The sequence below is a fragment of the Mus caroli genome, chromosome 1, assembly GCF_900094665.2.
Source record: "Mus caroli chromosome 1, CAROLI_EIJ_v1.1, whole genome shotgun sequence".
Lineage (NCBI taxonomy): Eukaryota > Metazoa > Chordata > Mammalia > Rodentia > Muridae > Mus > Mus caroli.
This window is the reverse complement of record NC_034570.1, coordinates 161,289,578-161,304,099: the sequence shown is the minus strand read 5'-3', so window position 1 is coordinate 161,304,099 and position 14,522 is coordinate 161,289,578. Positions and strand designations below refer to the sequence as shown.

At 43.3% G+C, this 14,522-nt stretch overlaps 5 non-coding genes across 5 annotated transcripts; 3 read left to right on the top strand and 2 right to left on the bottom strand.

The window, feature by feature from the left end:
- Window positions 1–472: 472 nt before the first annotated feature.
- Trnag-gcc lies at window positions 473–543 on the bottom strand. The gene has a single exon. It is a non-coding gene; the product is annotated as a tRNA-Gly (tRNA).
- A 5,459-nt stretch (window positions 544–6,002) lies between these two features.
- Window positions 6,003–6,085, bottom strand: Trnal-cag. The gene has a single exon. It is a non-coding gene; the product is annotated as a tRNA-Leu (tRNA).
- A 547-nt stretch (window positions 6,086–6,632) lies between these two features.
- Window positions 6,633–6,704, top strand: Trnag-ucc. The gene has a single exon. It is a non-coding gene; the product is annotated as a tRNA-Gly (tRNA).
- Window positions 6,705–7,601: 897 nt separating this feature from the next.
- On the top strand, window positions 7,602–7,673 carry Trnad-guc. The gene has a single exon. It is a non-coding gene; the product is annotated as a tRNA-Asp (tRNA).
- A 3,090-nt stretch (window positions 7,674–10,763) lies between these two features.
- Window positions 10,764–10,837, top strand: Trnan-guu. Its single transcript has one exon. It is a non-coding gene; the product is annotated as a tRNA-Asn (tRNA).
- The last annotated feature ends 3,685 nt before the right edge of the window (window positions 10,838–14,522 follow it).

Below are 14,522 nucleotides of genomic sequence, written 5' to 3'. Positions count from 1 at the left end.
AACTAGGACCTGAGGAACTGTATTAAAGGGTCGCGGCATTGGAAGGTTGAGAACCACTGCTCTGGGGACGTAAAATCAACTGATGCTACACTAATGTATTCTATATCTGAATCATGGGGTCATTTGCACCCGAGAAAAAAACAGGGTCACAGAGAAAAAAAAAGCCGCAAAGTCTTTCCAAAACGTTCTGGGGACGATGCTTCTTTGGGAAAGGGACATTTATAGGATTAGTCTCAAAATCAGGAGTGAAATGTGGGCTCTCTCATCAGCAGTGTTCTTCAGCATTGTTCCCGAATTCTACGGCCACAGTGTTGTTTGACTTTCTTAGAGGTAAACCGGTAAAAGAATAAGAATAAAATCGAAAGAACCCTGAGTTTCGGGGGAAGGCTGGAGAAAGTACCGGGGTCAAGCCTCTGAAAAGGAAAATTAGAAACAAACACATAGAAAACACACAATTCGTAAAAATACAACGTGCATTGGCCGGGAATCGAACCCGGGCCTCCCGCGTGGCAGGCGAGAATTCTACCACTGAACCACCAATGCTAGACAGACTTTGTGCTTGAAGGACTCTTATTTCAGTTGATCCCTATTACTAATTCATGTGTTACCAATCTCTTTGCGTCAGTCTCGAAAAGCCTGCCCTAGTGTTTCAAGAATTCATTCTTTCAAAACAGGCCTCCACCCCCACCCCCCAACTATTTTCATTTCTAGCTTAGAAACTGCTTCTGTTTGCATGACAGAACGCGCCGGCCTTCCCATTGCAGCTGGGCCTGGCCTCGGGTTGCGCGTGCGCAGGACTGCCCTCCAAACACTAAAGGGAAGAACTTGTCCCCAGTGTTGCTCCCTTAACTTGAGGCTGTCACCACTCTGCACCTACAGAATCATACAACCTTCCCTTCCGTGTGGTTCTTTGCAGCAGCTCTTAGTTTACGTGGGGCATGGGTGCAGCCACTCTGCAACTTCGCCTCTCTGGGTTGCTGGGTCCTAATCTGCCAGAGTCAGCGCGGCCGGCCCAGGCTGAGTGAGAGGGCTCGGGTGGGCGACCAAGATGTCAGAGGGCTCGGGTGGGCGAGGAAGACTCGGAATGGTCTCCTGGGCGAGGGCAGGAGGAGGCGGGACTCCCACAACCGAATAAAAACCCCATGGCCCTGAATCAGGACTGCAGCGTTGAGCAGCTCCAGCTCCCGCCACCTCGAGCATTTGAATGCCCTTCTGATGTGAGAGCGAGAAGCCACGTCAGGAGAGGCCTGATACTGGCCCTATCAATGAGAAAATCGAATGGTCCATCATGATGAGTCCTTGACGCCACAAGGTCTGGACTGATGGGCCTCCTAGGCATTTTTATAATCCCACCTTATAACTTCAGAGGTGAGAGCGGATATCTTGCCCTGGAAACTGGGATATTTTTTGTCATTATGTTTTGTAACTGAGGTCTGTGTTATTTGATTTTTTTTTTTTTTAAAGTCCACTTCTTGCTGATGGTGAGTGCCTTTAATTCCTGCCTTCAGGAGGCTAAGGCAGGAGGATCTCTGAGTTTGAGGGCAGCCTGGTTTACATAGCAAGTTCCAGGACAGCCAAGACTATGTTGAGGGCCCCTGTCTCGACAAACAAATGAGCAAAACAGGCAAACAAGCAAGCAAACACACAGATCCACGTCTCCCATTTTTAAAAGTTAAAAACTAGAGGCTGGAGTGGTGGCTCAGAGATTAAGAGCGCTGGGTTTTCTTTCAGAGGTCCTGAGTTCAATTTCCAGCATCCATATGGTGGCACATAACCACCTATAATGAGATCTGGTGCCCTCTTCTGGCCTGTAGGCATACATACAGCCAGAAGGCTGTATACATAATAAATAAATTTAAAAACAAACAAAAAACCAAAACAAAATCCACAAAAGCAAAAGCTATTTGTCCTGAGCATTCGCACTGCACGTTGCCACTGCCTTCATCTGTAGTTCATGTGTTTTATGGTTGTTTTGTTACATGCAATACAATTGTAGATCTAGGTAAACTTTAAAAAATCCCCATCTTGTTTTTACTCCAACAAGTCTATATACAACAATGCTTTCTTTAAAATCAATTTGTTTCCTTAATTACTTACTTTACACGCACTAGTGTTTTATCTGCAAACATGTCTGTGTGAACGTGCCAGGTATTGGAGTTACAGACAATTGTGAGCTGCCATGTGTGCTAGGAATTAAACCTGGGTTCTTGGGAAGAACAGCCCTTCTCTCAACCACTGAGCCCCTAATTTTTACTTTTAAAAGATTCACTTTTATTATTTTAAATTGTGTGTGGAGGAGACGGGTGTGTGCATATGAGTGCCGGTGCCTTTGGAGACCAGAGGTATGGCATCCCCCAGAGGTGGAGTAACAGGCTCCTGTGATTGTGAGTCACCTGATGTGGGTGCTGAGACCCAAACTCAGGTCCTCTGCAACAGCAGAATTCATCCTTAACTGCACCATCTCTCCAGCCCCTAAAGTAATCTCCCCCACCCCACCCCTTTTTTTTTCTTTTTTGGTTTTTTTTGAGACAGGGTTTCTCTGTGTAGCCCTGGCTGTCCTGGAACTCACTCTGTAGACCAGGTTGGCCTCGAACTCCTAAAGTAATTTTTTTTTTAAAGATTTTTTTTTTTTTAAATATAAAAGTAATGGGCTGGGGAGATGGATCAGTGGTTAAGAACACTTGCTGCTCATGCAGAGGACCCAGGTTCAGATCTCAGCACCCACATGACAACTTACACTCCAACTTACACCCTGTCTCTCATTCCAAGAGCAGATCTGGGGTCTTTTTCTGGCCTCAACAGGCACCACACACACATGTAGGCCACATACCTACATGAAGGCAAAACAACTCATATGCATTATAGAATCTCCATACATGAGTACCACTCTACTGTCTTCTCGTTCATGGCTTCCTAACTATCTTTCCTCTGCCCCTCTCTCCCCTCCAGCTGGTTCTTTTTCTTCTCATAAGTGGAAGAATTTGAGGCAGGCACATTGAGAGAGTACAGTGCCATGCGGATTGTACTAGAAACGGGGTATGGTTCTCATAGGTGATCCTATGGTTAAAAATATATATTGGAAGTCTGGCTTGTTGGCATTGATTGCTCTAATAAGTACTTTATATTATTGCCTTGTTTGCTTGTTTGTTTTGACGGTTTTGAGATTGGGGGGGGGTGTTGTCTTACTATGCTGCCCTGGCTGGTCTAGAACTCATGATGTAGACCAGGCTGGTCTTCATAGATCCTCCTGTCTTTGTCTCCTGAATCTTTGCATGGCTTTAGGAACTGACCTGACAGGAGGCAACAAGGAAATGAAGAAAAGACAAATACACACAGGCACATGGACACCCAGAAAGGCTGTTGTCAGGTGAACTAAACTCTTTGATGGAGAAACCACACCACCAGGCAGTTCAGTGTGTTTATTAATATACACCTGAACAGTGTGAGCAGGGTTATTGCATACAGCTGAACAAGAAGGCAGGTTTAGAGAATCTCGGTAGGAGCAGTCTCTGTAGGGGACAGTCTTCAGGCCATAAGCATGCAGGCAGAGAGAGCTGTGGTGTCCATTCTCTGCACACAGTATCACCATCCACACTCAGACCTGAAGAAGGCTTTTCCATCCCTCTGAGCTCTACTCTTCCATGGCCTCTGACATGGCTGTGTCCATGTCAACAGCTCACATTCCTTCATGGCTTCCTCCACGCCTCCCACACTCTTACTCTGATTATTATTATTATTATTTTGGTTTTTCGAGACAGGGTTTCTCTGTGTAGCCCTGGCTGTCCTGGAACTCACTCTGTAGACCAGGCTGGCCTCGAACTCAGAAATTCGCCTGCCTCTGCCTCCCACGTACTGGGATTAAAGGTGTGTGCCACCACGCCCAGCATTGAGATTCTTTTTTAAAATAAATAAATAGATAAATGAATGAATTCTTGGACAATTTCACATACATACAGAATGTATTTTGATTATTGCCTCCCACACCATCTCTTATTTTTTTAAGACATCTTTTATTTATCTTCTGAGAATTTTATACATGCACAGCCTGTACCTTATTCTATTCCTTCCAAAGACCCCCCCTCCTGCTACCTTTAACAGCCCCCGACACACATCCTCCTCCAATCTTCATGCTCTCTTTTTTTCCTTCTCCCTGAGTCCAGTGAGTACAGTCTGCTGGAATGTTGCTGGACTGATCTTGCTCAGGCAACCTTTTGAGGTCATGTCCAACGTCATGTTCAGAAGACAGAGTTTTGCAGCACTCTTCCTTCCTATTCTGTTCCCTATTCTCCAGCCCTTACATTCTGTCCTCTCCCTCTTCCTCAGTGTTCCCTGAATCCTGGGAGGCTGACAAAGATGTTCTGTTTAGGGCTGGACATTCAACAGTCACATATTTTCAGCATTTTGATCATTTTTGGAGTTTCTGCACTAACTCTTGTTGCCATTTACAGATGAGAGCTATCTCTGGCCAAAGCCGATAGCTCTTATCTGTAAACACAAATATTTAGAAGGCAGTTTGATACATCCACTTAGTCAACAACAGTAGCAGCCCCTCCTAAGGCCTGTCTCCCCTACATCCACGGGCTTTAACCAGTTTTACCAATAATGAATTTCCTGTAGAGCACATCTCATAACTAATGTAAAAGAGGCTGGTCACCCACACTTTCGGTCATGCCGTTGTGACTGTACAGTGCACACCCCCGCTTTCCTTTTTTTGAAACAAACCCTATTTTAAGTGTATATGCATATGCATCTGTGTGTCCCTGTGGTCTTAATAACACCTCTTAGCAATATGAAAGCTTGGCAGCAAGGAGGAAATTTCTGGTCACTTCAAAATTGATTTTTTTTTTTTAATTTCCCGAAGCTATAGCATATCGTGTCTTCAGCAATGGAGTCTTACCATATAGCATGGTGGGCAACCAAGAGGGGTGGCAATAGCTTCTGGGGCCTCTCTGACTAATAACTCATACAGAGAGAGTCAACCCTGACACTGAGGCTTCCATTTAATAACACATGTCTTCTCAAACCGTCGCATTATAGAACTGGGCGCATCTATCAGGGGTGATGCTACTTTTTAATGCTCGCCTCACATTCCTTTTAAGAATTTTCTGACAGTCTAGCATCTTTTTCCTTACATGTCTCTCCTAAGAATGCACCCTGTATTTCTTTAGTTTGGATGCGGTAACTTTGTATTCTTTTTCTTAAGTTATGGTGCCTGACATATTTTAAATGCTTAGATGACACAGAGTGAACGCTGGCCTCTTGAAAAGCCAAAGAAAGAGCACTTCTACATCAGCATCATCCTGTGAAGAGGATAGGCTAGCCATTTAATGCACATTCGACTTACCTGGGAATCCTGTAAGAGGCTCGTCAGCAGGCGGGAGACACAACTCGAATTCTGAACTTCTAATGAGTAGGCTGTCTCACTCCGTTACTTCTTATACCCATTTTACTAGGAAGACAATTAGGACTCAGAAAGAGCAAGTGCTTTTTCAAGAGTCAGAGTCTAGTTGGTCAGCGACGGGGAACAGAGCTGTGTCTGACAAACTTTAATTAACCGACCTAAAGCTTCCCAGCCTCACAGTTATGGTCAACTTAACAGCTTTCCCTCTTGTCAAAAAGACAATTTCCCCCTCCACCAAGCTTCTCTTAAACTAGAAAGTGTTTCCTTTATGATCATCTAGAAAAAGGGTCTCATGAAGAGTTTAGGGTTTTTTTTTTTTTTTTTTTTTTTTTGGTTCGGCTATATGAAATAGCACATTCCCATAAATAGCAAATTACTTAATTAGAATTGGTCGTGGGGTTAGGCAAGGCGATAGAGAACCTCATGCTTACAAATGTTTGCTAGCATTGGTTCAGCATTGAAAGAGTTGAGATAATTGTAGTAAAATTAAGGGATCCTAGGTTGGGAATTATTTTATTTATTTTTTTAATTTTCTTTTTTACCAAAAGATACCATAAATACGAATGTTCAATTATGATGGGAAAACTAGGAAAAAGTATATTGTCAGAAGTGGGATTCGAACCCACGCCTCCAGGGGAGACTGCGACCTGAACGCAGCGCCTTAGACCGCTCGGCCATCCTGACACATGGCAACAGACTTTTCATACGTTTTTAAAAGGGCTTTAATACCCTTAAATGTCGATGACGTCGCCATCTGTGATTTCTCCAGATAAAAAGAAACCCAAACTCTCCGGGAACGCTTTTGCAAAGCAAAACAAGTGAAAGTAGCGAACAGATCTTTCCTATCTCTTACTTCCGCATCTCTTTAAACCTTCCATCATCCATCTCTTCTGGGACCTTTCGGTTTTCTTTTTATCAGAGGGGCCGAGTCAGGCCGCAGATGATCTCTTAGCGACCAGTTCTCCTCCCCACCCGTCGTTCTAAGTAGTTTATGGAACCGGTGCCGGGTGGACTTTGGGAGCTGCCTGGAGGTGCTGAGCGTTTGCGGAGCCTGGAACCGAGAACGTCAGGCGGTGAACAGGGCGAGAAGCGGAGGAAATATTTCCTTCTGGGTTGATGCCGAATTTTCTCACGGAATTCATTTTTAAATTTGCGGAAAACAGATACACAAACATGCTCAGTAAATTTCTTCCTTCTATTAAAGAGACAAAACGAAACCAGGTACCGTGCTGCGTTGGTGGTATAGTGGTGAGCATAGCTGCCTTCCAAGCAGTTGACCCGGGTTCGATTCCCGGCCAACGCAGAGCTAGGGGTATTTTTATACTTTCTGATGAAATCAACCCTAAGTTTTCCCGCATTAGGTTCTAAAGGTATTTTCATTTCATCTCTTCTGTTTTGGGCTCTTCTGTAGTCCGGGATGTTCTGTCAGAATCTCAGCCTTGCACAAACAAGGCTCCGTATCTGAGACACTCAAATTGTAGCCGTCAGTTACTAAACGTTTGAAACTGACCAGTAAGTGTAAAAATCGCCTTTTAAAATTTTATTTTAATTGAATTAATTAAAAATAAATAATTAATGGAGCCATTAATGAAAAAAATTAAATAAAAATGTAAATGGCTACCCAGTTCAGCTACTGAAGAACTTAAAGTAGGAAACAGTCATATGTGTATTTTTGATTTATATATTTTTTATGAACTCTATATAGATACTACTTGTTCTTCCTATTAAAATTTGAGTGTAAAATACATTATCGACTTTGAAGACCAAGAAAAATAATCTAGTTAATAATTTTTTACATTAATTGCATGTTGAAATAATATTTTGGATGTATTAAATTAAATAGGAGTTATTAAACTTATCACGTCTCTCTTTGTTATTGACTAAATTTGTCCTTCGATAATTTCTCACGTGTATATAAAGGACTTGTTTACGTTCACCTCAAGCCCTCTTGCATTTCCTTCCCACTCCTGTGATTCCTCCTTCCAATCTCTTTTCCACTTTCGTGTTTTCTTGGTTTGCTTTGTGACCCGCGGATTTTAACCGGCAACCTATTCCTTTCTGCTGTTTAAACTGGCTATTGGAAATTCGTAGATAGATATATTTTTTTTCATGAAAGCAAAATTTTGACAACGTCCAAGGACCGTCAATAGTTTACAAATATCTTTCTTGAGCAGCTACTTTAAGCAGTCTGTCATGGTTGTCCTCGTTAGTATAGTGGTGAGTATCCCCGCCTGTCACGCGGGAGACCGGGGTTCGATTCCCCGACGGGGAGACTCATGAATCTTTTAATCCATTCTTTATTTTCTATATTTATATCTTTGATTGATCTTCCAATAGAAGGATAATCACTTTTAAAAATAAAACTCCGAGTTTATATTTCCAAGAACCTCTCTCTAACCAAATTAGTGAAAAAGGTGCAGCAGCTTTTCAGTATGCGCAGGTTCTTAACCCTACCTGTATCGAGGCTATGGCACTCTCACGCTTCTTAAAACACTGGTCATCACGACGATTCCCATCTTTGCCGCACCATAGGAAAGTGGCTGGACCAAGTTTTCAAGTCTGAATTCTTTTCCACTGCCACACTGCAATTGTGTAGATTTGGGAAACAGCCATCCCAGCTGGCGATGACAGAGAATAACAAAAATGTCCTATCTGAACCTAGCATGGAAAGAGCACTGGTCTGAAGATCAGGACAGACCCTTTGCAGTACTAAAGTCCCGAGAAGCCAGTTCTGCATGAGGAAAAATGTGCACTATATACTCAAAGAATTTGAATCTCAACCCTTTGACCTCAAATTGTTCAATCTTTTAAAGCTCCAATTCCAGCATTTGTTTTAATCACTTCATTGGGTTAACGTATATTACTACACCATAATTATCTTAACAAATTTATTCTGATCATTTATTTATTTCCAGTGGATTTTCCCTGTTTTCTGTGGTACAGCTCTCTCTATCTGGTCCCCGCCCCTGTGTTGAAACATTATTTTTGAATGGTCCTTTTGAGTGTAAATGACTATATGTGTAAAAGAACCCCACCATAGTATATATTCATTTTGGAGGGAAAAAAAAAGATATTTGTTTTCCTATACTATGTATTCCTTGCAGAAAAAAAATAGAGAATGAATAAATAAAGCAAAGACACCCCACCCTCATCATGAAGGAAACACCTGCTCTCGTTTTGCTCAATATTTCTCTGGCATTTATTCTTCCAGTCCAGGGTCTCTTGCATGCTAGGTGAATGCTCTGTTTTGAGCTACATCTCCAGTTCACTAGGGTGGTTTTGTTTTTGTTTTTGCTGTAGGGGAGGATGAGTGGGGCACATTTTGAATATAAAGTTGGGATAAAACTGTGCATGTTGCTTGCTGTTGATAAGGCTGCGTCTTAGAGCTGCCTCTGCTTCATAGTGAAGTTGAGAGATTACAGACACTCTGGCTTCCTTCCTCTGCTCGCGCACACTTGGCCTCCCCCACTAGAAACACCTGGCACCTGACTGCTGTATTTGTTACAGCGGTGAACTATACTGACAGCATAAGCACCCACAGAACTGCTCGCTCGGTGTTGTACATTTCACAAGTTCCGATGTTAAAACCAAACCAAACAAACAGAAAACGAAAACAAACAAAAACACCTACATGCTTTTTTACTTAGAATTGTTCTATTTCCACAGTTATTGAATGTTAGCTTAAAACATTCTTTCAATCATTTATTTCATTATATGGCCACATTATAGTTTTTTGATTAAGTCTCTCAGTTTTGAACATTTACGTTGTTCCCAGTGTTTTTCTGTCCTCTCTGGTGAGAACACTTGTTAATCTCTGCTCATTGCTTAGTCTTTCCTGGATAACGTTCTCTGGCTGTCCTAGAATCCTTCTTAGCACTTGCCCAATTCAGATTCATTCTCTCTCTCTCTCTCTCTCTCTCTCTCTCTCTCTCTCTCTCTCTCTCTCTCTCAGAGTTGACTTTCCCTCATATGACTCTCCTTTCTGGGATTTACTCCTTCAACTTTCAGCCTTTAGAATATTGTATGAAGACTTAGTATCTGTATTTGCTCTACTATATAAAAACCATTTAGAAAGACCCCAAATTAATTAGGTGGTAGTTAAGTCCTGGTGTATGCTGGGATTCCTGCTATGTTGGCTTTCTTTGTCAGTTTCTTTCTTTGTTGTTTTTGTTCTTTTTAAGTGCTTCTTTTCTTTTCCCTTCTTCTCCCTCCTCCTTCTCTTTGATGGCTGTCACATGCAGCCTGGCAGTGGGCAGGCAGGTGTGGCATTGGAGCAATAGCTGAGAGCTTAGATCCAGATTCACAGACATAACCAGAAGAGAGCTAACTGGGAATGGCCTTTTGAAACGACCTGCAAATGACACTCCTCCCTCAACAAGGCTACATCTTCTAATCTTCCCCAAACAGTTCCACCACAATGAGCCTATGGGGCCATTCTCATTCAAACCACCACAAAATCCAAAAAGAAAAAGAAAAAGAAAAAGAAAAAAGGAAAGGAAAAAGAAAAAGAAAAAGAAAAGGTCATGTAGTACATTATGTGTGTGTTATATAACAAGTATATAATGCAAAAATACAAAATATGTGCATATATAATTTCTGCATGTAAGTATCTTTGTTTGTATGAAACCTTTGAAAATGTTGACCTGTGCTTAAACTTAATCTGTGCTCTTGGAAGAGGCGGCAGAAACAGACACAAGGAGGTACTAGTGTGTGGAGGCTCCCGAAAGCTCCCAAGACCTGGGCAATACAGAAAATGGCTCATTAGACTGAAGTCCTGATGAGGACCCTTAAACAGAAGGCAGTAGACTAAGGGGAAATGTGCCTTTTGCTATTTGTTTGCAGATGTGTCATCGTTAAGTTACAAGAATTTTTAAATCCCCTGTTTTGCCTGGGTGACTCATGGCCCAGTAGACTTCAAGACAGCTGGTATGACTAGTTTTGTTGTAAGAACCCTTAGTACTTTTGCCAGACACACCTGGAAACGTGGTTGTTACGTTAAAAATAATGAGCTCATGGCTCAGTACTTACGCACGCACATTTGCCTACGTAAATTAACTAGGCCTGCCTGCAACGTTTCTAAACAAATCCAACTTAATTCCCAAACTCTCAGAAAGCATTAGTTTTGTATTTCCCAAAGACTATTGGTTCGTTCATCCTCTTGTCTCAGATTAAGCGGGTAGAACCGGGACTTGTTCCTTATCAATGTAGGAGATGGTGCCCTTTTTTTTTTTTTTTTTTTTTTTTTTTTTGCTGTATTTGCGGTTAGGTTAATTTCTTTGTCAATTCCAATCGTAATTCTTGGCAGATAGGCGACCAACATATTCTTTAGTAGGTGACTTGACAGCACTCTTAAGCATCACCGGTCTCTGTGGCGCAATCGGTTAGCGCGTTCGGCTGTTAACCGAAAGGTTGGTGGTTCGAGCCCACCCAGGGACGGTGGGAATATTTTGTACCTCGCATTCCTGAAGTTTGTTCAAGGAATTCAAGCTATCTCCCCTTCGCTGTCCGCCAGGAGCCCAGTGGCATTCCTAATGTTGTGTTCTGCCTAAGCGTTTTGCTAGCAGTCACTTGAAGCCAACCTACTTTCGTGATTACAGCACGTTTACTGCTGAAACGACATAGAAAGCTGATACTCCATAGGAGTTTGGACGTTCAGCGATACTGATCCGAAGATAACTACTTTTCTTTGTCTCCAGTCACCTTTGCCTGGCTTTCCTTCTTATTTCAGGACTCCTGAATCTCGCCCTGACTGCCGATTCTTGGAGCGTCCATATTGGACCAGGTGCCTCCACTTGCCGCACCTTACTTTCTTCTTAATCTCATCATCACCTACTGGTACCAGAAGAGGTTCCCTTTCTCAGGTCTTTAATTCTCTGCTCCAGAAGCTGCCCCAGAGTCCATCCGTAAACTCCGAACCTGATCAGCGTCTACTCCTTCAATACCTGGTGCTATCTGATGCCGTCTCTTTAGCTTGGACAGCAATGTCTTTTTGTAAGTGGCCCCGAAACGGTCCCTTCTCCCTCACTGGCCCTTTTAGACCCAATAGGTTGAACGGCACCTCCTAAACTCACGGTTTGTCTTTTGAATCTTTGTCCTGGACTCGCAGCTCCTTTCTCCTTTTGCCTGGTAAACTCCCGCTTTCACGCCCTCTCCCCAAATGAACCTCCTCTGCTGGCTTTCTCCAGCCTCCGCTACCTGCCTGTTTTGCTCACGAGAACGAAAGGATGAGAACAACTTGGGATGCGACGGAGTTGTTCACGTGACTTTCTCAGCACCTACTGGCACATTGTAGGTGAGAAAGACAATCACAGAAGACATTTTACTACCCTGGTGTTGTGTTTTATAAACAGACAAGGAGGGAAGGAATACGTTCGGCGGAGGTGCAGTCAGGTGTGGGGGAAGGGGGTGCCTCCGCGGGCCCATGCCGAGGCATCCCTTCCCCTTGAGGGACCAGCCACACGAAGGTATAGTATAGAATAGAGTTTATTCAGGGCGTAGGGAGGGAAGTTGAGAGGGTAGTAGAGGCAGAGAAAGGCAGAGAGAAGGAGATAGCAGAGAAGTAGAGGCCGGCCCTGAGCACGTGAAGAGAGATGGGGGAGGGGAATGGAGAGAAAGGGGGAGCGGGACGAGAGGATAGAGGAAAAGCAAGAAGGCAAGAGAGACCGGAGGGGGTCTAGCAGCCTCTTTTATAGTGAGTCAGGCATACCTGGGCTGTTGCCAGGTAACTGTGGGGCGGAGCCTAGACAAAATGCTAACACCTGGGACCCCAACTTGGTCTTGGGTTGTGTATGCACACACTCTTGCTATAATGCACTAGACGGTTCGGTTCTTACATGTTAGTACTCTGGCACACTTACCCATCTCCAAACAACACTCGGAGTAACCTCAGAACTCTCCCACCCCCAACCCACACTGGGCTCTACATACTCAGTCTATGAATAATAACGTGTCTCCCTAGCCCTGGCAACAATCAATTTTAAATAGTTTCTAATATTCGTGTGTATTTTCAGTGTGTCTGGCTATGAAGAGCAGGAGAGTTGACCCAGCTTGAATTGGTTTGGGGTACATGCCAATGTCCTTAGTAACCTTTTACAGACACTCCACTCCGATATTTACCATCTTATGCCTAGGCACAATAGGGAGTACATATGACAAAAAATCAGATGCATTATGGGAAGGGACATAGAAACAGAAAAGCTGACTTTTTATAGTCCCAGTGCCTCTTCTAATTCTTAATATGATGATTTTGGTCACCAAGTGTCTTCACTCTCTGGCCATTCCTTTCTGTGAACTTGTCGTGGACTCTTAACACATTTTTTCCCAATACAGATGCAGAGCTAGCTCTATTTCTCCACTTAGCTCGACACAAGTCATTTGCTATCTTTTTAACCCCCACCCCCACCCCCTACCCCAGTAGCCCAGAACTGACCAATGTCCTAGGCAGACACATTAAGATGTTTCAATAGACCATCCCAGCTCCTATGGAGACTTCCCTGAACAACTCAAGCTGATGTCACAGATGCAGGTTCCTATTCATTCACTTACTTGTAGCTTCTGGTCTAGGAAGATAGTCTTATCTCTGGTCTAAGATGGTGATGCCTCCCTGGTCTGCCCTAGACTCCTCTGTTCTTTCTTTCTCTTTTAGATTTATTGTATTTTATGTACATGAGTATTTTGCCTGTATGTGTATTGTTGGTGCCTAGGTAACTGTTACCCATCTAAGCTTGCCACTTTGTACTGCTGCTTCTCCTGTTACTAGGAAACTTTCTAATGCCAAGTTGATTACATATCCTGCCATGTTCTGTGCCCCTGGAAACCAATCAGGATAGAAGTCGGTAGAACTGCCTTGTATAGTTACCCACAATAAGCTTGGACCTGAACCAACCACCCAGCAGCACTTCCTACACCTGTGTATGAGCTTTGATGGCTTTTGCCTTTATAAGCTGACCCTGGATGGACCCCAACATAAGAGACACCTGCATCAATATAGGAAACTATTTGGAGTATGGTCTAGTAAAGTTTAAATTCCCAAGACCTCCCTGAAAACTGACATTCCACTTGGCAGAATGAGACATGTATGTGGGCAACTGGCATCCTCGTTGGCAAGTTACAAGTCCTATCCTGGTTAAAGACGTTAAGACATGAATGTTAGACAAAGCAAGTCCCCTGCCACAGCTGAACACCCCAACCAACGGAAGCAGGATAAGTGTACAACACAGACATGTTCCTAAGGAAGTATGATATCCCTAAATCCTAATAGGTGAAGTAGCTTGGCACACAGATGTTTGTAGATTTGGGGCTTAAAAAAATCATGTAAGGTCTTAACTAGGGGTCATGGTTCAGTTCCTGAATCTAGACTATGGCCCCGGTCAACCAGTCTTGAGGCTTATGCTCAATAAGCTACCCTTGTCTGACTGAGATCGGTGTTTGTGTGGTTTGAGAGGCGATTCCTGGACCTCAGCAATATGCATACTACATTTGTGCTTGGAGCCTGGTGCCAATGGAGGTCAGAAGTGGGTATCAGATCCCTTAGAACTGGGGTTATAGATGGTTGTAAACTACTATGTGGGGTCTGGGGATTGAAACCAGAGCCTTGCCAAGAACAGCCAATGCTCTTAACTGATGGGTCATCTCTCTAGCTTCCTCCTTTACTCTTTACAATAAAACAATTATTTGACCTGGAGCTGGAGAGATTACTCAGTCGTTAAGAGCATCTCTTGCAGAGTCCTTAGGTTGGGTTCCCAGCATCTACATGGTGGCTACCAACCATCAGTAACACCAGTTCAAGGGCATCTGACTCCCTCTTCTGATCTCTGAAAACACCAGGGCCAAGTGTGATGTGTATGCATACATGAAGGCTAAAAACACTCATACACATAAAAATAAATAAATCTAAAAAGAATTACGGTTTCTTACATGTATACAGTATAGTTTGGTCATTCTCTGTAGGAGAAGATGCAGGCATGACTGACAGACTACTTGGCATACTGTGCTTTTACATAAGAAGCATGGTACACCAAGCCCCAGAAGTCAGAACACTGAATTGTGGGTAGCATGAGTAGCCAGTAGCTGGCCTTCAGTGGAGTTTGCACTCTCTAGGGCTTCTTAAATGTGCATCTTC